Raw genomic sequence first — 25,631 nt, 5'->3', positions numbered from 1 at the left:
GCCAAGTTTGCACTATGCAGAAAAGCAACCTTTAGCCTGCCTCTCATTAACCTAGGAGTCCTTGATGCTGATCCTGAAATGGAATATGTTGCATCCCCTAGTATTAATGTCACTCAGCTTGATTTGCAAAAAGAATTTGACAGTTCCCTAATTATTAGTAACTTTATACTTGGTATTGTGTTGTAAAGTATTATTGTTTTCTGTTTAAATTGATTAGATGAATGATTTAACTGTGCTTCAGTGCAAAGATCTATCAATTTTAATTTTCTCTTCCATTGGCACTGCTTTTCTGATCCTAGCGCCCAGAAGCTGAGCATTCCAGAGACAGGAGAGCAGAATCTGTGGTGCTGGGTCTGGATGGCTGGGTCAGTGCTACTTTAATGCTGCATCAGGGATCCTGGAGCTTTCTTTGGAGGTGGGACTTGGCATGCGCAATCAGAAGGCATAGGGCCAGACTGAACCATTCATTTGAGATGGAAGTGGGAATTCCCTGCCTCCTGACTCGATTTCTGTCCATCTTGCTTGCTGGGCTCCCAAGTGCAGGATGCCCGGATAACAGCTAATGTTGTCGGCTGCCCCCCAACCAATGCTCATTGATGGCTCTTGTGGCAAGCTATACTTTTGAATTGTGGGAAACCTGGCAGCCAATTTATGCACGGTGATATTGAATGAGAGGTAAATATTGGCCAGGAAAGCTTCCCCACTCTTCCTTGTTATAGCACCATAGAATCCTTTACGGCCGCCTAAGAGGGCCAAAGGGTCTCACTTTAGCATTGTGTAAGGTGCAACTTAAGCACATGAACTGAATGAAGGCTATAAGACAAGGCTTGTTTATCCCACTGGCAACAAAGTGGCATCAACCCTCAAGGGACGGTGTAGCTCCAAGAAACAAACTATTTACAGAGAATATTCATTGCCAATGCTCCAAATCATTGTCCTATTCAGGGCATCAGCTCCTCAACACAGCCACTCACCAGGCTTCTTCTGCTGCCCAGCTTCTGGCTGCAGTCCTATCCTCTCTCTCTCTCTCTCTCTCTTTCTCAATCTCTCTCTCTCTCTCTCTCTCTCATAGGGGTACTCAATTGAAGGCACGGCTGACAATGTTAGAGCAATTAAAATCAGGAATGGGCAAGAGGTCTGAATTGGAGGGGTGCAGGGATCTTGACAGGTGAGTGGCTGGAGGAGATTATAGAGATGGGGAGGGGTGAGGCTATGGAGGGCTTTGAAAACAAGGATGAGAATTTTTAAATCAAGGAGACGGTTAACTAGTAGCCAATCTAGATCAGCGAGCACAGGGGTGTAGGGTGAATGGAAGTTGATGAACATTAAGACATAGGCAGCAGAATACAACGGGCATAGATAAGAGAGAGACCATGGCCTGAATTTTTCCCGCATCGGGCACACGTGATCAGCAGGCCTGAGAGCAGACAGGAAACAGGTCCACGACCGCACTCGGCCCCAGCTGCGATTTCACACTGGCTGGCCAATTAAGGCCCGCCCAACATGAAACGTGTCTTCTGAAAGGTCGGGAATGGCCGGGCTGGGGCGGGAGCAGGGGCAGGAGTGGGGCGGGGGGGGGGGGGTGGTGAGGGCAGGGGCAGGGGCAGGGGCAGGGGCCTTCGGGCGCCGGGTCCAATGGTGACCCGGTGGGCACTTCAAAACCAGCAAAAGCAGCTCTCTGAAGGCTGCCACGGGAGAACCTTTATTCGGTTCAGAGGCAGGAGCTGTGGACTCAACCGCAACAAGAAATGTCAGGTGGGAGGGCAGGTCAGGTGGGCAGTTGGCACCCCCATTTCTCGGACATGTGTCTCGCGGTCCTTGTGGAGGAGGTGGGTGTCAGGCAGGAATGTCATACCCAGGGATGGCAGGAGGAGGCAACCGCACCAGACCAAAAAAGCTTGGGAGGAGGTGGCAGCCCAGGTCAGCAGCCACAATGTCATAAGTTGCACATGGCTGCAGTGCAGCAAAAGGTTCAACGAACCTGCTGTGCTCGGCAAGGGTGAGTACCGTGTTGGCATGAATCAATGTGCAGAAGTGTTAAGGGCAGGCCATCCCCGCCATGGAATTCAGAGGTGTTAGAGTCTGAGTGCCAACTGTCAATGACGCCGGAGTTGGCCAAGGCGCTGAGCCCTGGCTGCTTGGACTGAGTGCCTTGAGGCTCAAAGGCCAGGTCTCGGATGTGCCCTGGGAAGTGTTCCTCTGGTGGGGTTGGCCAGGCTGCAATGGTGCAGCAGGTAGAGAATAGACTAATCAATGTTCCTCTGCTCTTTCAGGAGAAGAGGAGCCATAACACCCTCAAGAGGTCAAGAACAGGCGGAGGCCCCCCTCAAAACTCTTAATCATGATGAGGTTTGAAATGAACACTTTGGCGACTGTCATGGAGAGGCAACTCCAGGAACAGAATCAGGGGTTCCTAGGGTTGCGCTCGGACATGCAAGTCCTCACACAGGCACTGACCTCAGGTAGTCAGTGCCAGTGTGGGAGGTGGATGAGGCACCCAGAATCCCAGCCAGGTGTCCGTCCAGCAAGGACAAACAGGGAGGTCCCGAGCGACCTCACGTGGGCGCACGACCTGCCTGTCGTCTCTGCGGGCTCCTCGCAGAGCGCTCTGGATGGCGACAGCAGCTCCTCCGCCGCTCTGCCAGTGGCTGTGGCACCTGATGAGGCTGTAATGACTAGTGAGTTGCCAGCTGTAGACCTGGCCGCTCCCTCCTAGGCAGGGCCAGCACAGGCTCCACTGGTCAGAGGACGACTGCCAAGGTCATCAAGACCAAAAAGACAGCAGAGTCAGTAGACTGTCTCTAATGCTGCTGGCAGCGAGGGGGGTGGGGGGGGGGGGCAACAAGATACAGCACTCATAAACATAAGTTTAAGGCACCATGAGCATAAGAGGTACTGTTCACGGGTGATCTCCTGTTCTGTCATGTTAATATTTTACTGGTGTGGCCATTGACATCAGATATGGTAATGGTCATTTGTTTTGAGTGTGAAATGATGTAAATTTTGTTTTTGTCGTAATGGCCTGAGAATGCTTCACCTTTTTATTTTTTTGGTGCAGGGTACACCAGTATCTAATGCTTGACTTGAGTGGCTGGATAATTTATTGCACAGGTACTGAGTGGACTTTGGGTTCAAATGAAAGGCTCCTTTCAGACATGCAGGATGGAGGCGGCAGCCCTGGCGTGAGATGGAAGCAGATCTTTGGCAGCCTGGCTAAAGGAGCATTTGATCAAGGTGTCCCTGTCTCCCTGAAGGATATAGAGGTCTGCCTCCACACCCTCAGCATTCTCCTCACTGTGCTCCTCTTCTGTTTCACCAATGGATTCATCCTCTGTGGCCTGTGCAGCTGCTTCAAGATCCTCTTCCTCCAATGGGCCCCCCCACCTTGGCAGTGCCAGATTGTGGAGAGCGCAGCATGCAACCACTATCAGTGACACCCTCTCTGGGGGGTATTGTAGTTTACCCCCTGAATGCTCCAAGCATCAGAAGTGCATCTTTAGAAAACCTATGATCCTCTCTACCACCAACCTTATGGAGGCATGACTCCTATTGTAACGCTGCTCTGCCTCTGTTCTTGGTTGGAGGAGAGGTGTCATAAGCCACCTTTTCAACCGATAGCCCTTGTCACCCAGCAGCCAGCCATCCAATCGAGCTGGAGCACTAAATAGCCTCAGGACCTGGGAGCATCTGAAGCTGTATGCATCATGCAGAATCTGCATCCTGTGGTCACACGCTATGTGGGCTTTCATGAGTGGAAGTCCTTCCTGTTAACAAAGGCTCCCGGCTGACCCGTTAGTGCCTTGATGGCCACATGTGTGCAATCAATTGCACCCTGGATGTTGGGGAACCCATCAATCACTGCAAAGCCTCTGGCTCTCTCAGCCTAGCTGACCTCATCCATTTAGAAATGAATAAATGCTATTACCCACCTGAACACAACATCAGTCACCAGCTTCATGCAACTGTGGACAGCTGATTGGTACACTTCACAAAGATCCCCCACTGAGTCCTGGAAAGAGCTGGAGGCGTAGAATTTGAGGGCCACTTTGACCTTCAGAGCCACTGGCATGGGGTGTCCACCCACATAATTAGAGGTGATCTCAGGCCCAATCATATGAAAAATGGAGGTTACAGTCTCCCTGGAGAGGCAGAACCTCCTTCGGCATTGCACCTCAGGCATATTGAGGTAGCTGCATCACAGCCTGTAAAGCCTGGCAGCAGGATAGTGACGTCACCTTTGGTCCATTCCATGGACTACCTGCTGGCCCTGCACCCTTTGTGCTTGTGCCTCTCCTCCCATAGGTCCCTCCCCTGGAAGCTGCATTGCGACACCTGGCCTCCTCTCCCTTCTGCCCCCCCTTTTCCTCCTAAGAGGAGGTGGCTCCAGCAGAGATCACAATCCCCAATACCAGGGTAACAGAAGGCTGTCTGATACCTAGGAAGGTCCACATGGTCAAAATTGTCCAGGGGCCTTGAAGGCACCAGTGAGTCCTGAAATGAAGCCTAGAAATGCTGAGAATGAAGCTTAGACCATACAAGAAGCTGTCAAGTTCAAATAAGCAACCAGCAGTAAACTGTCTCCTAAACTCCTCACTACTCAGACTGGCAATGCTGCTGACCCCTTCTGTCCTGCCCTTGGATGAGGTTTTGTAAAACATGGGCTGCCCACTTGCCCATTTTGCCTGTGCGACAAGCGCAAAATCTCACGGGCAATGTAAAATCACAAACAACTGCCTTTTTAATGGCCTTAAGTGACCTTTTGATTGATGGCAGGCGCAGCTCCTACACCTGCGCTTGCCCGCCGAACTGAATTTTGCTCGTGTGCAAGATGACGTCGGGACTTTTGCCCGACGTCATTTTGCGCTATTTCACATCCGCTTGGTTTGGGTGTGCGCCCACTCACAAAGCATAAAATTCTGCTCCATGTTGTAGTGTTTACAATGCGCAACATCACAGGAAATCGGTTAATATACCAAATATTTGTATTTATAATGAGTCACCTTTTTTATAAGGAACAGATGGCTAGGAATTCACATCCTTCTTAACAGTCAAATACATACAATGCATCATCTAATATCTTGCTTGATGATTTATTAGGTGAAAACAACACCTGGCATAGTACTGAACCACACAGGCAGGAAGGTCCCAGCTTCTATTCTCCTTTATGGCTAGGTTAGCTCAGCCTCGCAGCAGTTAAGGTGCTATAATTGGTATCAGTAATCCTGGGCTAAGAGGGGTTTGCTGTTGAATGGCCCCTATTGAAAGAGCATGTGCAATTAAATATAGAAACAATGACAAGGGCAGAAAGTACCCTCGGGTCCCTGTCCGACATAACTGCAAGGCAAATTGCGCCACAATACATACTCTCCCCATCCCTCCTGAAAGCTAGGCGATCTCCTGGAAGGGGCAAAAAAACCTCATTAAAAATCTAACTATTATTTTGTGGGATGTGGGCATCACTGACAAGGCATGCATTTGTTGCCCATCCCTAATTGCCCTTGAGAGCCAATCACATTGCTGTTGGTCTGGAATCACATGTAGGCCAAACAAGGTAAGGACAACAGATTTCCTTCTGTAAAAGGATATTCGTGAACCAGATGGGTTTTTACGACAATTGATGATAGTTTTATGGTCACCATTACTGGTGGTAGTTTTCAACTCCAGGTATTTTTTTTTAATTAACTGAATTTAAATTCTACTAGTTGCCATGGTGGATTTGGACCTGTGGAATTAGCCAGGGCCTCTTGCTAACTAGTCCAATGACATTGTCACTGCACCAGCACCTGCTTTTATAAGGGATACTACCAGAAACAGATTTGAAAAATTCTTCCCTCATCCCCAGAAACGATCAAAACTAGTACAGAAGCTCAGTCTGGCCCTGATTAATGTTATTTGGTGCCTCTCTTTAGAATGCACTGCTCTCTGCCCAGACAGAAACAGGACAAGCTCTCACTTGAAGATATGGATTTTAGATGAGATCAGGCTCAATTGGAATGAGCGGCACAGTCAACTAACCAACTGTTACTCACTGCTTAGGATCACAAATGAATAATGGCTACTTGGGCAAGATACCCAAGCTATTTAGTATGCAAGCAGCTTCCCTCAAAGATTTGTCTTTGAGTAAAGTAGATATGCAGTTGCACCTAAGAAGGCCAGTTTCTCATTTCAGGAAGTTTTTGAATTGGGTTTAACTCCTACCTTTATATCCTCTATTCCCTTCTCCCTCACATGCCAGTCCAGTTTCATCTTAACTGCATTTATACTATTAACTTAAACCACCCATTATGGTAGCAAGTTCCACACTCTCACCACCCCTCAAGTAAAGAAGATTCTTCCGAATTCTCTATTGAATTACTTGATGACTCTCCTATATTGATGGTTTCTAATTATGGTCTTCCCCACAAAAGGAAACATTGGCTGGAATTTTCTGGCTCCGCTGGCGTCAGGCGTCATGGCAGGTGTGGGGAGGGAGCAATATGGCGAGAAGGCCAAAAATCAGTTTTACACGGTTATGAAACCAGTTTGTGATCGTCTGCTCCACCCATCAATGGTGGGCCACGTTTCCCACCACCACACATCAGGAACATCACTCTAATACATTTACATAAGCCCTGCTTGCCAGAATCTTCCCCCCAAGTCAAATTTACCGCCCACATCGGCATGACTCCAGAACAGCGTGCTTCATGATTACCTTTAAAAGACATGGTGACCTGAACTTTGAGCAGAGCTCAGAGGTGAGTGCACACAAGCTTGCGCAGCGCTACTATCAAGGAAGAGGCACTGCGCATTCACGGGAGGCACAGGCAAGTTGCTTTCTCCCAGCTGGTTTTCAGTGCAGTGCTGAGGTAAGGGCTCCTGTGCGGATCAGACCGGGGGTGGGCAAGGCAGCACAGGTAGACTGAAGGAAATACTCAAGCACATGCCAGGGGACTGGGGGGAGATGGGGCGGTGAGGGAAGAGGCCACATACTTGGAAAAGCTTGTCAAAAGTGAGCATTCTTTCACAGCTGAGACTGTTCAGCTGCAGCTCCTTTGACATGCTTGGAGTCAGGCATCTGAAGCTTTTCTGCCCATTCAAGCAATGCAAAAGCATGGAAGTGCCACTAAATTCTCCAGAACTTTTCACCCCTCAGGCACAAATTGCAACTTAATGTGCATCTTAGGGGGCAGCAGAGCAATTGGCTGACTGGGCAGTATGTGTAGTAATGCCTATACCATCTCTTCCTTGACTTTTTTTAAATTATTGGATGCAATTCGTCCATATCAGGGGTTTTATCCTCTTTGAGTTGGTTTGATTTATTCAATACATCCTCTTTTCTTAATTTTAAATGCACTTATCTTGGCATTCATATCATCATTCAATGTCATGACAACCTGCTCTATCTCCCTGGTAAATGCAGGGAGTTAATTAATTAAATAATTCTGGCACCTCTCTATTGCCACCTATGGTATTATTCTGTCTATCCCTTAATAGTCCAATTCTCATCACAACGTTCCTTGTTTTATTGATGTGCCTGCAAAATGCTTTACCAATTTGTTTTATGTTCCTTGATAATTTAATTAAACTGTTCCTCTCTACCTTGCTAATTGTTCTGTTTCACTTCTCTCCTTATCTGTTCATATTCTCTCTTACCATGCCCTCCTCTGTGGTTTATGTACTTAATGCATGCCTCTTTCCTTTCCCTCAATTGTTCCCTTATGTCTTTATTTATCAATGGAGAGTCCCACTAGCGTTTAGTTTGGTCTCTCCTTTCAGCAGAATATTTTTCTTGCACTCTGGCTAAACCACATTTCAGATGTTCCCCATTGTTGTTCTTCATCACTGTTTGTCACCTGCCTGTTTTATTTTCCCAAGTTCTATTCTCAGCCCCTCAAAATCAGCTTTTCTCCAGTCTATTAACTCGGTTTCCATCATACATAAGCCCCTCACTACATTTTTTTGTTTACACCTGTGCAATTTCCACAGCAAAATAGCTCAAAACAGTACGTGAGTTTTTTAATGCAATTCAAGTGAATTATTCAAAATCTTCACTTCAACGGGACATTGAGCTCTATTATCTCAAAACGTATTAACATCAGATAGAGTCACCACACATTGGTATCTGGTGCCTGGCCAATTGTGCTGTTTGATAGAGTGCCATGGGCTCCACTAACAGCTGCTTCCATTAAGTGGTACCAGGATTCTGTGTAGCACATTCCAATATGCAACCATTCAATAACAGCAAGTGTAGTGTTGGCCTTTGAGAGCAATCAATAAGATCAAACAAATTGATATAGTGTAATTTTTCTTCAACCACTGAGCCCTTTGACGTACTTTGAAAAGTTGATATTTCTTTTTATATTTACATATTTGTGAGTGAATTCAGTTTTGCAGGTTCCAAGTTTTGTCATTTGAAATGCTGTACAAAAATTACTGTGAGAAGCTGTTTATGAAAATGTTTGGCAAAAAGATGGAGAATTGTTGGTAATTTAAATACTGTGTGAATGGAGTCACATCCATGGTGTATATGCCACAATATGTTTCCTGAGGCGTGGACGTTGGGGCTGAAACTGTTTTTTAGTGACTAGATGATAATGAATCAACATCCTGTATCTCAACCCATTCAGTTTGCTTTTCTGTTCACTTAACCAGAAAAGTAAATCATTTCGTTGTAAAAGAAGCTGCTGATTTGTGATCGGCTATTTTGTGCTAACCCCCCAAGACCAATTTCGATCCCCATTCGTTCCATCATCGTTTGTACAATCCCATCCATATTTTGATATAGAGGGAGTCAATGCAGTGATTGAAATGCAATGTAGACAATACTGGAAATGCACAGCAGATCAGTCTACATCCAAAAGAGAATACAGGCTAAAGCTTCCAGTGGGACGCTTATAATTCTCGGTAAGAATGAAGGTGTCCTCTCGAAGCCTTAACCCAAACTTCACTCTTCCAGCTGCTGGCTGACCTATTGGAAATCCCAAGCTTTGATTGTTTTTCCTTCAGAATTCCAGCATTCCAGTTTTCTTTTGTGATTACAGTAGAACCGAGTACAAAAAGAATGCAAGCCATGAGTGTGAAACTCAGGAAAGCAATGTGATAAACAGCATACACTTGTGCCACAACATTCTTTTTCCATTTTGAAACATAAGCTGGTCCCCTATTTTTTAGTCATAATAGTCACAAGAATATGATGTTATCTGTGTGTGTGCGTGTTTGTGTTGAGGATGGGACTTGTGAGGTGTCTTATGAACTGCATCATCTCATAGGAGCAATGTGTGTCGGGATTAGCAAAGGGCTACAAGGTTATTATCAGAATTATTATCAAACAATTGAGCTAGTATCCTGGGATTTTTCTGTCTTCAGAAGCAGATACTTTTTTTTCAAGTTATGAAGGAACTCGATCAGTTAAGGAAGATTAGTTTCTTTTTCAGAAGGGAAGGACATAGATTCAAAATAAGTGAAACTAAAACAAGTGGTAATTCAATCAGAATTGCTTTTTTGGAGATCAATATGTGAAACAAACCGCCAAGGCAGAGAGGCTAAACTGGAAACATTTTGGAAGTTTCAATCTAAGTAGGATCCCACCCTCTGTAGATTTCCAATGGCATTCCCAGCCACCAGTCAGGTAGCATACCATTTTAAAAGGTCAGGGGTTTTGGTACTTTATTGCATACAATATTTTATTATGTTGCTAACAGGCACCTGTTGTCACGAACATGTAGTTGTGATATTACATATTTTATAAAAAAGCTAATCTTTCTTGAAAATGGACGCAAGAAGCCTTAAAATTGGCTGCCAAAAGTCACCTGACCTTTTATAACTGCACCATTGTCAAGCTTCTAGAAAGCTCCAAACGCATGGGTTTCAACTAGACATGTGACATTTGAAGTTCGGTGCACATTTCCACCAGGGTAAACAGAAACTCATTGACAATTAGCTTCCTGGGAGGTTTGAGTAGCTCTTTCCTATCTCACCAAAACCTGGAAGGATGGGAGCCATTCAGATTAAGGGCTGAGGCATTTAAAAGGTTAGTTACCTCAGCTAAAAGACAGTGAATAGGGCTCTGCCCCCAGACCTGGGCTAACCCAATACCTAGTATGGAAGCATGATTCAACAGTTTGGGGTAGCAGCCATTTTGAGTTTTGAACTGTATAAAGTCTGGCTGAGAAGAGATGTTTTGTGCAGAGAACCCAGGAAACTAGGAAGCTTCATTGAGAGGCTTGGCAAGAAGAGGTCCTGCTCATCCCTGGCCCACAAGTAGTGCTGAAAGAACCACTTATGTGAGTCGATCAACAACTCCCACTTCCCAAAAAGGTAAGTGAACCAAAGGCCTCTTCTGAATACATTGCTATGACTATATTTTCATGATAACTGCCCACGTTGTAGTCAAATTTGCTGACAATACAAAGATAGGGAAAAAAGCAAGTTGTAAGGACGACACAAAGAGTCTGCAAAGGGATATAAACAGGTTAAGTGAGTGGGAAAAAAATTGGGAGATGAAGTATAATGTGGGAAAGTGTGAAATGGTCCACTTTGGTGGGAAGGATAAAAAGCAGAGTATTATTTAAATTGAGAGAGACTGCTGAATGATGTGGTACAAAAGGGTCTGGGTGCATAACAAAAAATTAGCATGTGGGTACAACAGTAACTAGGAAGGCAAATGGAATGTTGGCCTTTATTGCAACGGGGATGGAATATAAAAGTAGGGAAATCTTGCTACAACTATACGGGGTATTGGTGTGACTGCAACTGGAGTACTTCATACAGCTTTGGTCTCCTTAGTTATGATGTGATATACTTGCATTGGAGGCGGTTCAGAGGAGGTTCACAAGGTTGATTCCTGAAATGAAAGGGTTGTCTCATGCAGAAATGTTGAGCAGGCTTGGCCTACACTCATTGGAAAATAGAAGAACAAGAGGTGATCTTATTGAAACATTTAAGATTCTGGAGGGCAAATGCTGAGAGGAGGCTTCTTCTTGTGGGGGAATCGAGAACTAAATGATACGACTTCAAAGGGTCTCCAATTTAAGACAGAGATGAGGAGGTATTTCTTCTCTCAGAGGGCCATTAGTCTTTGGAATGCTCTTCAACGGAGAGCTGTGAAGGTTGGGTCATTAAGCGTATTCAAGCTAATATTTGATTTTTGACCTACAAGGAAGCCAAGGGTTATGGCAGGCAGGCAGGAAGGTGGAATTAAGGCCACAATCACATTGGCTATGAGCTTATCCAATGGCAGAGCAAGGCCAAGGGGCCAAATATTCTGCTCCTACTTCTTATGTTCCTCTTCATTATCTGTTTTCCGATGAATAAGTATTGATCTTCAGTATAGGATGTTTTAACATGAGTACTTCAGGTCACTTAATCAGAACCTTTAGATCTAAGAACTACCCCACTCAAGCTCACAATCTTCGACAGTGCCATTTACCTAGCTGTTGCTCACACAACTCTTGCACTAGTTTCTCATTGGATGACATGAGCATCGAATACCCAGTGGAAGTCCCAGGCCTATAAATGATGCTTACTCCATATTACAAAAGCTAGCAGCATTCAAATCATGCCTGTAAAAAAAAAATCACCTCTGACAATGGTTTATGTTACTTCAGTGCTTTTCCATCCGCTATTGAAGAATTCAGGTCCCACTGCACATTTTCATCCAACTGAAAACATCCATCCCCAGTGTCTGCTCCATGCTGATCTCCCACTGACCAAACTACCCCATTAAGCCTTGCTGTAGATCATGTCTCAGCTGGTCACTCTCTGGAAGATTGCACGAAACCAGTGTACAGGGAAATAACAAAATGTCACAAGAGTTTTCTTTAAAAGCCTCAACACAACTTTTAAAGATGTATTCTTGAGATTGAGGAAAGGGTAAATATGCTGTGTTGTTTAATATTGAAAATATACTACTTTGGGCTTATTTAATGTACAAGACACAAGGCACCAATCGCTCACAAGGGATTGGATAAACACATTGTGGGTTCATTTATTAAGACTTGGGACATAAGAACAGTTAGACATGCATATGAAGCTTGTGTGTGTGCTCTGCTCAAAGCAAAAGTGAAACTATGGGTAGAATTTTCCATGCCCGCTGTTGCCAGGCGTGTTTGGCAGCGTAGACGGACAATATGGCGAGAAAGACAAAAATTGGTTTCACAACATCGTCAAACCAATTTGCAATCATCCGCTCTGCCCGTCAATGGTGGGCCATGTTTTCTGCCATCAGACATCGGGAACTTCATTGTAATACATCTGCATATCCTTATGAGCTCAGCTCGCATTAGGGAAACCTTGTATAAAGTGACCATTCCTCCGTAGCTGAGACAGCTCAGTCGCAGCCACATTGGCATGCTTGGAGCTGGGCCTCTAGCTTGTCAGCCCGCCAAATTCTCCAAAATGTTTCACCCCTCGGGCACAGACTGCAAACTAATGAGTGTTTTAGTGGACTGCAGAACAGTTGGGTGACTGGACACATTGTACTATCTCCTTCCTAAAGCTGGCCATGGAGCAGTCACTGGTGGAGGCGCTCACAGCCCCTTGTAATGTCATCATTCAGGTTTGGATCAGTCTCCCCCATGGTTCAAGCTAACAGTGCAGCCTTGCAGTGTGGGTTAGGAGAATGCCTGTGCCTGAGCTGAGAGCACGCATGCAGTCCAATGAGCAAGGCTGCCACCAATCAGTCAGGTAGAGTTGGGCAGTGTTGGATGGGGTCTCGGAAAGCCATGCAGCACATTAATCCTTGGCCATGCAAGTAGTGGTCAGCACTCTCTGGGATGTGTAAAGGGGCCATCAAGCTTAACCAAGAGCTTAACTAAGCCAAGCTAACCCAAGGGTCTCTCTCTTTCATCCTGCAGGAGGAGTACATCAGAGGCGTGGAGCCTGGTGACCTAACTATGTGCCTAATGGTTTATAGAGAGCAGAGGCGAAGGAGAAAAGAGTGACGGTGGCACCTGGCTGGGCAGAGGGAGGAGCAGCACCCTCAGGAAGAAGGGGTGACTGGGGCTCCCACACATGCTGCTGAAGAGCCACAGTGAACCATCGCTAGTAACCTCTGGGATATTGCAAGGCTCCACCCACAAATGCATCCAGGAGGTCATGGACACCACCTTCATGAAGGCACACAACTTTGTGCATTTTGCCCGGGACCAGGACAGCCAGGATGCAAGAGCGATGGAATTTGCCCAGATCTCAGGTTTCTCACAGAAGCAGAGTGACATCGACTATACGCAAGTGGCACTCGGATCTCCATGGCATCAAGCAGTCAACTATGTCAACTGTAAGGGCTTCCATTCGCTGAATATACAGCTGGTGTGTGACCACCACAAATGCATCCTGCTGGTCCCAGGGAGTGTCCATGACTCCTACATTCTCAGCCACTCTCAGCGATGTCTTCCAGGATCCACAGAGGCTGCAGGGTTGGGTCCTCGGGGACAAGGGCTACCCGCAGAGGATGTGGCTGATGATACCCATGCGGCGGCCTCAGACTGCAGCAGAGCGAAGTTACAATGAGGCTCATGCTGCAGCTCAATTCTTGGGGGAGAAAATCATTGGGATGCTGAAGATGAGGTTCCAGTGCCTGGACTGGTCTGATGGAGCCTGCAGTATAGTCCACAGAGAGTGTCACGCATCATTGTCACCTGCTGCACCCTTTACAACCTGGCAATGCAACGGGGGGGATGAGCTGGCTGAGGAGGAGGTGGAGGAGCTGCACATCTCCTCTGATGAGGAGGATATCAACAGGGATGAGGGTGAGGAGGTCCTCAAAGGCGAGGATGCCAGAGATGAGGCCATCGCATTGGCCAGAAGAGGCCAGCATGCTTGGGAGGACGTTGTAGCTACTGGATTTGTGGAGGACGATGATGACATGCAACAAAGAGACATAATAGATCCTCACACTACATCTATGAATGTTTGACTCCAGTCTGGCTTTTGGCAATGCACTTACCCTCTGTGATAAGGCTCCTGTCATGGAGGTGCAGTGCAGGCCCTAATAGTCGTTTGATTCCAGCAGGATGATGATGATATGCAGTAAGGACGCTCTGTAGATCTTCACAAAGTCTCTGTGAATGTCTGACTCCTGTCTGTCCAAGGGCAGCTCGCTTATGCTCTGTCATCAGGGTCATATCATGGAGACGCAGCCGTGAAACTTAAAGTTCACCTGATACTTTGTCAGCCTTCAGCACCTGACCCCTTCAAGAGCTCAGCAGCACTGGTCATAGATGCGGATGAGATGGGGGCCAGCCCTGCCTCAAAGGTGCTGAGAGCACACAGACAGAATGATGGAATTCTGTGACCCCTGCTCAACCTGGCAGCAATGACAAGCACTATTGAGGAGCAGGCATCAGTAATATGTCCAGTGAGTGTGAGGCTGGACCATCATTTTGGTCTGAAGGTTGCACAAAGCACGGGGAAGAGGCCCTGGACTGAGACACCTGCCTTTATCTTGTGCAGAAACCAAGGTTTCACATCTGAGCGACACGAACGCTGCTCATCAGAAGTAGCCATAGGCAGGGAGACATTCTTGGGAGTTTACTTACAATAATGAATATTATGTACAAGTGATTAACACCCGTGCCCAAACTGTGCAACTATACCTTCTTCACCCGGTGTGGAGGGGAGCCAGGAGGGCGGAGGACGTCCTCGTGAACCTGCTCCTGGGCCTGGCCAAGCTGACCATTAACAGGTCCAGGCAGCGGGCGATTGAGGGGGTGGTCCAACCGGACTGTCTGCCCCTCTTCCACAGCTACATTCGCGGCCGGGTATCCCTGGAGAGGGAGCACGCAGTATCTGCCAGCACTGTCGAGGCCTTCCCTGCTCGGTGGGCACCGCGGGGACTGGGGTGTTTTATTGACCCTCTTAATCATATTTTGGTTTAATGTTTGTCTTTATTTTTGCAGTTTCCTTTTAAGGGGCTGCTTTTTAATTTGTCCCTAATTTTGTTGTTAGTTTATTTGGTTGACTCAAAAGAATTACATCTTCTTAACCTTCCTAACCCTGCCGCTATGCCTCGGTTCTCCCCCGGCACCCACTGCAGAGGTGGGAGCAGCCTGCTGACTGCTATGCCCTGCCTGTTATGACCTTGGCGGGCGTCCTCTGGAAGGCCAAGACCCAGAGGGTCCCAGTCTGCTTTCAGGGTCCTGCTGTGTGGCAGTGGCACCCTCCTCAGCCTGTGGAGCTGGAACTGCTAGGGTCACTAGAAGAAGAGATTCAGGTGGGCCAGACACTTCTGGAGTTACCGGATGGATGGCCCTGGAATGTGTACGTGCTGATCCTCCTCAGAGGGCCCCTGGCTGACTCCTTGAGGGGAAGGGGCAGCTGGAATGAGATTGAGCTGCCCCATACCCATCTTGGAAACACACTGCTGGAAACTAACTATGGCATCAGTGATGGAGTTCAGCTTGCGCAGCAGTGCAGGATTGATGTCCCAGGCCAAGGTCTGCATGGTGGCCACCATCCTACCAGTGTTCACCTCGGTGTGTTGACATGCTGGCGCTATTACCTCAGACTGAAGATGGACAGGCTCCTCCATCATGCCTTGCAATCTGAGGTGTGCAGCGGACATCCCTTCCTGATATTCCCGAGCTTGCCTTTGTAGCTCCAGCAACTGTGACATGACCAAGTCCAGAGGCCCATCATCTGACTCGGACTCAGCAAATTTCTGGCCTCCAGCAGTCTTCCGAGTGCTGGAAACCTGAGAAGTCCCTGCTGCCGCCTGCAGTGAAATATGGTCACCAGATTGTGATCGTGGGGCTAATCTAAAGCTAGGTCCCACCGAAGTGTGTGTCTCTATGGTGGTGGAGGGTGTGGGTGAGTGCTGTGATGGGTCTTCAATGGTGGTGCCTTCAGATTCCTCTTCAGAGGTTTCTTTGGGCCTTGATTGGAGGCCCTGGGTGGTGGATTCTGTCGGCTGTTTCCCAGATATGTCTGCAGAAGCAATGGGAGAAAATTAGTGCATGGCAGGAGACTGCGGAACAGGGCACTTTACTCACAGCATCGTTACCTGAGGGATGTTGCACTGCTGGATACTGACTTGGTAGAGCACCACCTACCTCATTGTCAGCACAGGACTGGTCCAGCTGGATGGATCTGTTTTCAAAGTCCGTGAGGAACTTGCTTTCAGGCATCCCTCCACCAATCTGCGACCTCTCCCTCTTGTTATGAGCCAGTTTGTCCTGCATGGATAGAGATGGGGAGCATGTAAGCAGGATGCCAGCCAGGCCAGATGATAACTATGCCTGGCCTGTGTAGGTGGTGAGTGGTCCCATGGACAGGATGAGGACAATGATGGCGTGTGTCAGAGAGCGAATGGTGATGTCCCCCGAACTGGCAGTGAGTGAGGGCCCTGTGGATGTGTGATGGATTTGTGAGTGTGTGAGTTGAGAGTGATGAGAAGAGTGACTTACCCTGGAGGAATGGAGGAGATCATTCATCCTCTTTCAGCACAGCGTGACTGTCCTTTTTTGTAGGATGTTGGCACTGACCACTGCTGCCACTGCCTCCCTTGCTGGATTAGTGATGTTGCTGCCCCTCCTGTGGCCAGAGCGGGGGTAGAGAACATTGTAGCAAACCTCCATGGCGTTCAAAAGGCGCTCAAGGGACACGTCATTAAACCGAGGGGGCGGCTACAATCTTCTTGCCTTTCGGAAATATGTTTTCTTTGCAGCAGTCCTTGTCTGGAAGCACTCAGAGGTGTGCACATAGCTGTACTTTAAATATGGCACCTGGCATGATGAAGCAGTGAGGTGATGGCATTGGGGGCGAATGAGAGCCTACCTGCCATTGAAACAGAGTGTTTCCTGGGAATGCATAATTAATAAGGCAGGATTGGGATGATACAGTGTGAAAAAGCAGCATTGTTGCCAGCAAGTAAAACATCTCTTTTGCTGCCCACTACCACTCTTAGTGCAAATCTGGGACGATTCCATCCTAAGACTGGATCATATGACACACTTCCCTTATAGTGATATCATGCTGATGTCCCTGAAAGGCACATTACAACATGCTGGTCATGGTTTTCTGCTTCTGTATCCATGAGCTTGCAATTTGCCTCCAATTCATTTTAATGCCTGAATTTGAATGTGTGAATTTTGTGCCTTGGAACTGCTCTTTTGAAGCAAAATTAGACAAATCAACACCTAATGAAAAGCTCTACTGAATATGTATTAAATGAACTGGAATGAACATTATAAAAGCTCAGTTTATTAGTTTAGAGACTTATAGTTGCCATTTTCTCTGCCAATTTTCCCTCTTTCTAAATGGGTTTATGAGGAGCTGCTCTATGAGTATCAAATGTTCTCCACTGGCAGTAGCCAATTCTCAACCGCCAGCTTTCACTACGATTGTCGGCAGGCTACATGATTACCAGGGAGTATCTCAGTTGACCACAATTCTATTCTCATCCAATGCTGCCCACGCAACCACTTCTAGCAGAGACTGTCAAATATCCTTTAAGGATATGGACCTTGGCTGGTTTTCTTCTCCACAACCTCAGACGCCCTGAGGCAAATTGTAAAACACTTACTTACATCCATGTTGAGGTCAGTTAACCTAGCAAAGAGTGGGATTGCTTGATCTGTACAGCTCAGCAACTTACCGGATCCACTCATCAAACACTAGCTGGGGGAAGTAAAAACAGAAGACTGCTTTAACAGCACTTATGGACAGGAGTACAGGAAACCTTTTATGGTCAATAAAAAAAAATATTCTGTCTCACATTGTTTAAAGATATTCATATTTTTACAAGAGGGGAAAATTTTATTGCTGTGTGGTTTATATATTTACCCCAAGCAACCTTCTGCCTTCATGCCTGGATTCCATTTCTGTGACCTAGTCTAAACTCAGTTCCAAAGCAAAGGAGCATATGTGGCGAGTCAACTGACCTCTGCTGCATAAAAAGCTTCAATAGCGTTATAAAATGTGACTCCAGAAAGAAAATATTTTAAGATCCCCAACATATGGCTTCTGAAAAGTTGTGGAACTCATGGCAGCTGATAGCATTAGTTAAATATTTATAACTGAATAGAATCATGCATCAGTGCCTCCTCAACCTCAAACACACCTGCAAGAGCCATAGTCAGGATTCACACCCCGTCACTTGGAGAGGGGGAAGGTCAGCTCATGTGAGGCACAACAAGAACCATTCGGAATGCTAACACCGCAACACCATCTATTAAGGAGCAATCCAGTAAATGTAATCCAGTGCTCAACGTAGTGATGGAAGAGCGTGTTTTGAGGAATAATTCATATGTCAAAGTGCTTCAAACTGAGTAAAGCAAATAGAACCTCGCCTGAAACTAAATGATTAAATTGTGATATTTTTAGAAGAGTATAGGAATGTTCCAGACCGGAGAAGAATATTCCAGTTCATCAAGCCAGTACCAGATTTCAGTAACACAGTATATAGTTCACTTTCTTTTTACTTGCTGCCATTTTCATCAACTGCATATTAACAAGCTCTTAATATTACAGATAGTCTCAGCCTCAGTTGTCACTCTTGCCAGTCCATTCCAAACACTATCCTCTGAGTGCATTATTAGAACTGATCTGTTCATTCACCTTACTCCTTCAGGATGACATTGTATTTCCCCCTCTTTGCCATTTGGGGCCAAATTTTGAGAGAAGTTCTGGAGCTGTTGATTTGGTCTTCAATTATACTTTTTTTTTCCACCACATGGTCATCAGATAAGCAATTTCTATTAAAGAGACTTAATGCTACAGCTCCTCCATGTCCTAGCCCTGATCCCATGTCTCTAGCTTCTCCCCATCTCCTCTCATTCCCTACCCTAGCTGGCCTTGTCCTTGAGACTTATCTTCTGTTCTATTGACCCCATGCCCATTCACTGTGAATTATCCAATCTCCCTTCCTGACCCCTATGCTAGCTGATATTGTAAATGGTTCCCTCTCCACAGGTACTGTATCCCCCCACCCAGCAAAACCATACACAGCTTTGACTGCTCTGACTTTGAAAACTATCATCCCATTGACAAGCATCCTCTCTCCTCAAATCCCGAAACATGTTATCATCTCCAAAATTCATGGCTATCTTTCCTGCAACTCAACATTTCAGTCAGGTGACTGTCCCTAGTAAAGAAGCAAAACTTCACTAAGCATTACAAACAACATCCTCTAAGATCGACACAGACCCTCTTTATCCTCTTTGATCTCTCTACAGCCTTTGTCATTGGCAACCACACCATCCTCCTCCAATGCCACTTCTCAACTGCCCACACTTGGGCCTGAATTTTCAGCTCAATGGACGGCGTGATCGGTGGGCCCTGGCTCAGCTGGGAAACGGACTGCTGACCGTGATCAGCCCCCGAACGCGGTTTCACACTGGTTGGCCAATTAACAGCCAGCCAGCATAAAACACACACTGAAAAGCTCAGCATTGCTGGGGTGGAGGTGAGAAGAGGGCGGGCAATTATGTCAGTTATGGGCGAGCGCTGACAGAGAGCTGTCTATGGGAGCTGAAGACCTAAAAGAGCAAAAAGAAAGGTTTCAAAAGCTGAAAAAATTGTCCATGCATCATAATCAGACACTTGAAAATTTAGCTAATAAAAATGCTTTTCACAGAAATACATTTAGATTTAATTTCATCATGGGGATCTCATTCCGCTTGTGGATGGGGTTTGATGAAAAATGCAAAGGCTGCCTGGCCAATTCGTCCGTCCACCTACCGTAATGTTGGACGGGCGATGTAAAATGATAGACAATTGTGCCGTTAATGCTTAATTGCCCGCAAAGGTCGGAAGTGCGCCTGCCAACCGAAATATTGCGTGAGCACGGGATGGTGTCGGGACCCTCGCCCGACGTCAGCTCATGCGATTTCACATCTGATCGGGTCAGGCATGGGCCTGCCCGGTCAGCGTAAAATTCCCTTGGGTTACATTCTTGCATTCCTAATTGAAGCCAGGTTATCTCCAAGAACACCTTCCCTGCCAACTTCTGTATCATTATCTCTGAAGCCCTGAAGGATCTATCCTTAGCCCTTTTCTCTTCCTCATCTACATGCTACCCTTTGGTGAGATCATCAATAGACATGGGGTCATCTTCCACATGTATGCTGACGTCACTCAGTTCCACCTTTCTACCACCTCTCATGACACCTCCATTGCCTGTGTTTCAGATTACTTGGTCTGACGTCCATTCTTGGATAAGCCACAATTTCCTCCAGTTAAGCACCAAGAACACTGAAGCCTTTTCCTCCACCACAATCTTTGCACTGTTGCGACTGATTTCATCTCCTGACTGTTCCCAAACTCAATGTCCTATTCGATTCCAAGCTGAAATTTCAGCTTTTCCTGCAGAGCTGGGGACAACTGTTGTAATGTAATGAGTGGGAGCAGTGCTGAGGGAAGAGCAGCTACTAAAGGGCTGAGTGGGAACAATGCTGAGGGAGGAGTAACCAGTAAGGGGTGAATAAAACCTGAGAACTTGACTCCAGATCAACAGTAACAGATTATTTCCATTGCTTGGCATATTAGCAACAATGCAATGGAGAACAAGGATTCTCACTGGACAAGCCAAGGGGAACAGTGGATGAAATTTGCCTAGAGAATGATTCAACACAAGCTGTTGTTGAAGCAAAGACTAGAAAAGCATTTAAAAGGGAATGGGATAAGTATTCAGAATGGATTTTGAGAATGTAGTAGAGGAGAAACCACCCACTGAATTATAAGTTATTTTATTCTTTCATGGGATGTGGGTATCACTGGCAAGACCAGCATTTTGCCCATCCCGAACTGCCCTTGAACTGAGTGGCTTACTGGGCTATTTCAGAGGGCAGTTAAAAGTCAACCACATTGCTGTGGGTCTGGAGTCACATGTAAGCCAGACTGGACATGAATGGTAGATTTCCTTCCCTAAAGGACATTATTGAACCATATGGTTGTCATGGTCACCATTACTGAGACTAACTTTATCTTCCAGATTTAATAATTGAGTTTAAATTCCATCAGCTGAAGAGCATAAACTTTGGCCTCGGATCACTAGCTCAGTGATTTTACCACTAGGCCACTGTCTCCCCCTTTGTCCCACTGTGTCCTGAGTTCCAACTCTGGTACTGTGAGATAAATGGCCTCCTCCTGTACAGCAATGTCCATCATTCTATGAAAACTCTCCATTCTGACTCCAGGGAGTGATTTTGAAATGCTGATATTGAGCTGAGTGTGGGAGGTTGTGGCCCAGATTTCCAAGCCCACTCCCCTCTGTGTGATCTCTCAGCTCGGTTTAGGTTCAGTCAGTCTATGCCTGCCAACTTTGGTTTGCCTTCCCTTTTATTTATGAAGTCTTAGTACAGGTCGGCTCTGACTGAGACTCCCAGTTAAGTGTTGTAACCTTCGCGCATAATCCAAGTCAAAACAAGAGCCCAAGGGGATAGGGAGAGAGATGGGGCCTGTAAAAAATGACATCAACTGCACTTATGCAGTGCAGAGAGAACTCTAGCTGTAGTTACAGGGTAAATATCAGTGGGTTATAGAATTAACACCGGTTACAGGTGGGACATTTCACCTATTATGACCAAATAATGTGGACCAGCAATGTTTTCTGCATTACTGTTGGTTACCCCCTACCAGAGTTGGCAGCCCTACTCTGGAGGCATTTTCTAGGTTCTATCCCATAGAGAACTAGACCATGAGCCGATTGCTCAAGTGCAATGTTTTGACCTTTGAACAAGCGCTAATAGACCCAAATATTCCTGATATATATAGAAGGCTTATTAGGTGTTGCTGGCACAGTAATCAAGCAGTCAAAGAGGTACACTTACGAACAAGAAGTTTGAAGGGATTCTCAAGGCACAGCATGAACAACCAGCACACCCACGTAGGGAAGAGAGCTGAAGTTTTGCATCTGGAATTAAACTTTGGCTCCAACCCAAATGAGAGCAGGTGTCACACCCCTCTGAATTTCACATTTTGCCAAATCTTAATGCCCACATATTTCTGAACTGCTCAAGTCTTCTGGAGCTCTGTCACTATTTGTGGTTATGATAGACTTGTGAAGAAATCTAGCAATTCTCGTTTATTTAATTGTGACAGCAAAGTGGACACCAAGGTTTTTTAAAATTTATTCTTTCATGGAATGCGGGCATAGCTGACTAGGCCAGCATTTATTGCCCATCCCTACTTGCCCTTGAGAAGTTGGTGCTGAGCTGCCTTCTTGAACCGCTGCAGTCCATGTGGTGTAGGTACACCCACAGTGCTATTAGGGAGGGTGTTCCAGGAGTTTGACCCAGCAACAGTGAAGGAACAGCAGGTATATTTCGAAGTCAGGATGGTGAGTGACTTGGAGAGGAACTTGCAGGTGATGGTGTTCCCATCCATTTGCTGCCTTTGTCCTTCTACGTGTCCAAGGGCGCAGGTTTGGAAGGTGCTGTTAAAGGAAAATCCAGGATAACTGTCATTTCAGCAGTCTCAATCAGAGCACAATCATGTTAGTGAATTCCCACAGATTACATTTCCATTTGCATCAATGGGATGAACACCCACTGGATCTGCTGTTGGCTGTGTGATATATGTTGGTAAGGAGACCTGCCTAATCTTTGAATAATGTTATGGGATCTTTAACATCCATCTGTACCTCATGGACAGGCTGATGAGGCCTCAGCTTAATGTTTGTTGAAAGGATAGAACCTCTGATAATGCAGCACCCCTTAATTTAAGTGCCTGCCGAGATAATGTGCCTCTGGTAGAGGGCTTGAAATTGTTCTGAGCGATAAGGGTATCTCCAACTGTGTTAAACTGATTGTCACATGCAAAACTGAACAAATGCTAGATTGATTGACAAAATTATTCACCGTTTTGAAAATTGTCAAAACTATTCTGATAGGTAGTCGCCCATTTTAACATCAATGTCCTGTACAAAATGTCTTCTATAATTCACAAATGGCAGTTGAAGATTCCGGCTGCTGGAATGTGACAGGTTGAATAAATGGCCAGGGTTCCAAGGCCACCATAGTCCCATATCTTCACCACAACGAAAATGGGAGAAGTGGTCGAAATTCGTAAGTCCCACCCCTGAGCATGGGATTCACATTTTCACAGAGGCAGGAATGGGGGAAGGGCAGGCTTTGCCTGAGTGTTTTACGGAAGCAGCTAACAATTTAAATCATCAGCTGCATCCACTCAAGTGGGATTTTGGAAGCCTTAGAGTGTGAAACCCAAAGTATGCAGATTAGATCTGGTAAGAGCAAGACTGAATTTTGTGGATTCATTTGGATAGCCAGAGTACCCTTTGGAGAGGTAAGGAACCCCTTTGCATCTGGTCCCAGGCCATCTTTGGTGGAGGTCATGTGCCCTTTGGGGTAGGTCTGGTGCTCTTTGAGGTTGATCAGGTGCCCTTTGGGGGAAGGTCAGGTGCCCTTTGGAATTGTTAAAATTAGGCATAAATGTGTGCAAAAAGTGCATAAACTCATTATTGTCAAGCTCATTGCAACTATCAAACTTGTCAAAATCAACTGTCTAAACTCTCAGAAGCACCCAGTCAAGAGGACCTGTCAAAGGGACCTGTCAAGAACGTCAAGAAGAACTGTCAAAAGCACCTGTCAAAGGGAGCTGTCAAGCTGTCAAGGCATTTAAAAGTCCTGTCTTTTAATTGTTTGAAAAAATGTCCAAGAGTAGGCATTTGCTCTTAGGAATAGTGTTCCAGCCTCTCTCTCCCTCAAGTCTCATACAAGACTGCCTGAAGTCAGTGATACATCATCCAAGTCACATATTATAATCAGACGTTGCAATGACCTGGGGAATCGATTGAATTAGTTCTAACAGACCTAGCTAGTTCTTGTAGACTTGGGGCACTGAAGGACAAGCTAATCCATAATCGCATAGACATAGGTGTCCAGGACGAAAAACTCTCTGACTGTCTGCAGACCAAAGATGATCTTACTTTGGATTAAATGGTCCATTATACAAGGCAGGCCAAGCTTAGAGAATTTAATTGGGCTATAATTCGGTGCAACTCCGAGGCTTCATGTGACTCCATTGGGTAGGCTCACACAAGAAAGCACCACCCACAAGAAAGCCTGACAAACTGGACAATAGGCGGAAAACTCCACAGCAACAGCCATTTTGAGATGCTTGCGTTGTGGTGCAAAACACCAACATGGATGCCAGGGCTGCTCAGCAGGGGGCATGAAATGCTTTCAGTGCAGCAAAAACTGGACCTTTCAAACTTTTCTGCAAATCTAACAACTATAATCAAGGTAGAAGACAAGAAAGCATTTATGAAACACACCCCATTCAAGAAATGGCAAATCAAGATAAAGACAAAATTACAGAGTTCTTAGGAGAAATTGTTAGTCTTACTCCAGGCTATTGGTCAATTACAACACAAGTTCAAGACTTCAAAAAATTGATACAGGAGCTGCTGTCAACACACCGGCAGATGATCTCAACTGCCTTCAGCCAATACCCCTTCATCCATAAGACATCAAATTACAAGGCCTGGGTGACATAACCCTTCCAATTAAAGGCAGGATTATTGCTCCTGCTCATTACAAGGGGTAATTATCTCCATGTTCTTCATAATCAAAGTATATCCTTATTGAGTGGTGATGTTGGCATAATTCTAGGAATCCTAGAAAAACCAGAGGATGCTCATCATTTGAGCAACTCACTGTCTTTCATGAAACAATCTTTAACCTTTTATGTAGAAGCAGTGGAACTTCAGTCTTCAGAAGCTGAGGAAGTTTACACAATCAGCAGCAAGTCCTTTCTTTCATAGAGACACCATCCACTAATCCCTGGGCGGAGGTTGAAGTTATGAATCTCTCACTTATTAATGAAGTAAGGCCAGAGGTGACGAATATAGAAGGCACTGCTGTAGATGATGACCATCCCCATGAAGACTTGCTGGACCTGAATTGACTCTTCCTAGAAGAAAGTGATGAGGAAGAATCCCTTGCAGCACTGACTGATCTCTTGGAGGTCTCTGTTGTTTTGGAGTCAGCTGTGTTTTTAGTGGCTGTGCAGTATTCAGATCTTTGTTCTGCTGAACTTACCAATGTATTACTTAATCTCTTTCTCATTAACCAGAAGAGTCTTCCAGAGAGGATGCTTTGCTTGAGTCCATGTCAGAATCCATAGAGGATCACACTGCCACAGAGCTGGTACTTTCCAGGGGTGAAAGTCAATTGACCCCCATACTTCAGTCCCAGCTGAAAGTCTTCTTCCCTCCAGAGCTAGAGGTCAGCACAGAAGCTGGGGCAGAACTATTAGCACTTCCAAAGCTGCAGAATCCTGCACAGCAATCTTGTCCCTGAGTTAATTGTCTACAGGAAATTTGCCTCATTATAGAAGATGAGGTTGTCTTGTCTCCATATCCTCAGCAATTCTTCCCATTGGCCAGAATGGAGCAATCTCGTACAGAGAGGAGTGTGGATCTCTTACCACTGCCTACAGAAAGGAGACAATCCTCCTGAAATATCATTCGGAAATCATCTCTTCATCTTCTCCTAAAAGGCTTACAGGAATTTGGTTGTTTTTTCCTTCGTCATCTAAGTTCCTTGAAATCTTGGATCTTCAATGCCTTTTCAGTCTTAATGATATAGCTGTGACAGCCGTCCCTGGACTTGAAGATCATTCGTCTTCTAAAGGTCTTTTCCTGTGTGCTTCAAGGGAGCAACAAGTTCCTCAGAGTGACCTGAGTTCTTCTC

The sequence above is a fragment of the Carcharodon carcharias genome, chromosome 14 (genome assembly GCF_017639515.1).
Source record: "Carcharodon carcharias isolate sCarCar2 chromosome 14, sCarCar2.pri, whole genome shotgun sequence".
Lineage (NCBI taxonomy): Eukaryota > Metazoa > Chordata > Chondrichthyes > Lamniformes > Lamnidae > Carcharodon > Carcharodon carcharias.
The sequence above is the reverse complement of the archived record's forward strand: the minus strand, read 5'-3'. Positions refer to the sequence as shown.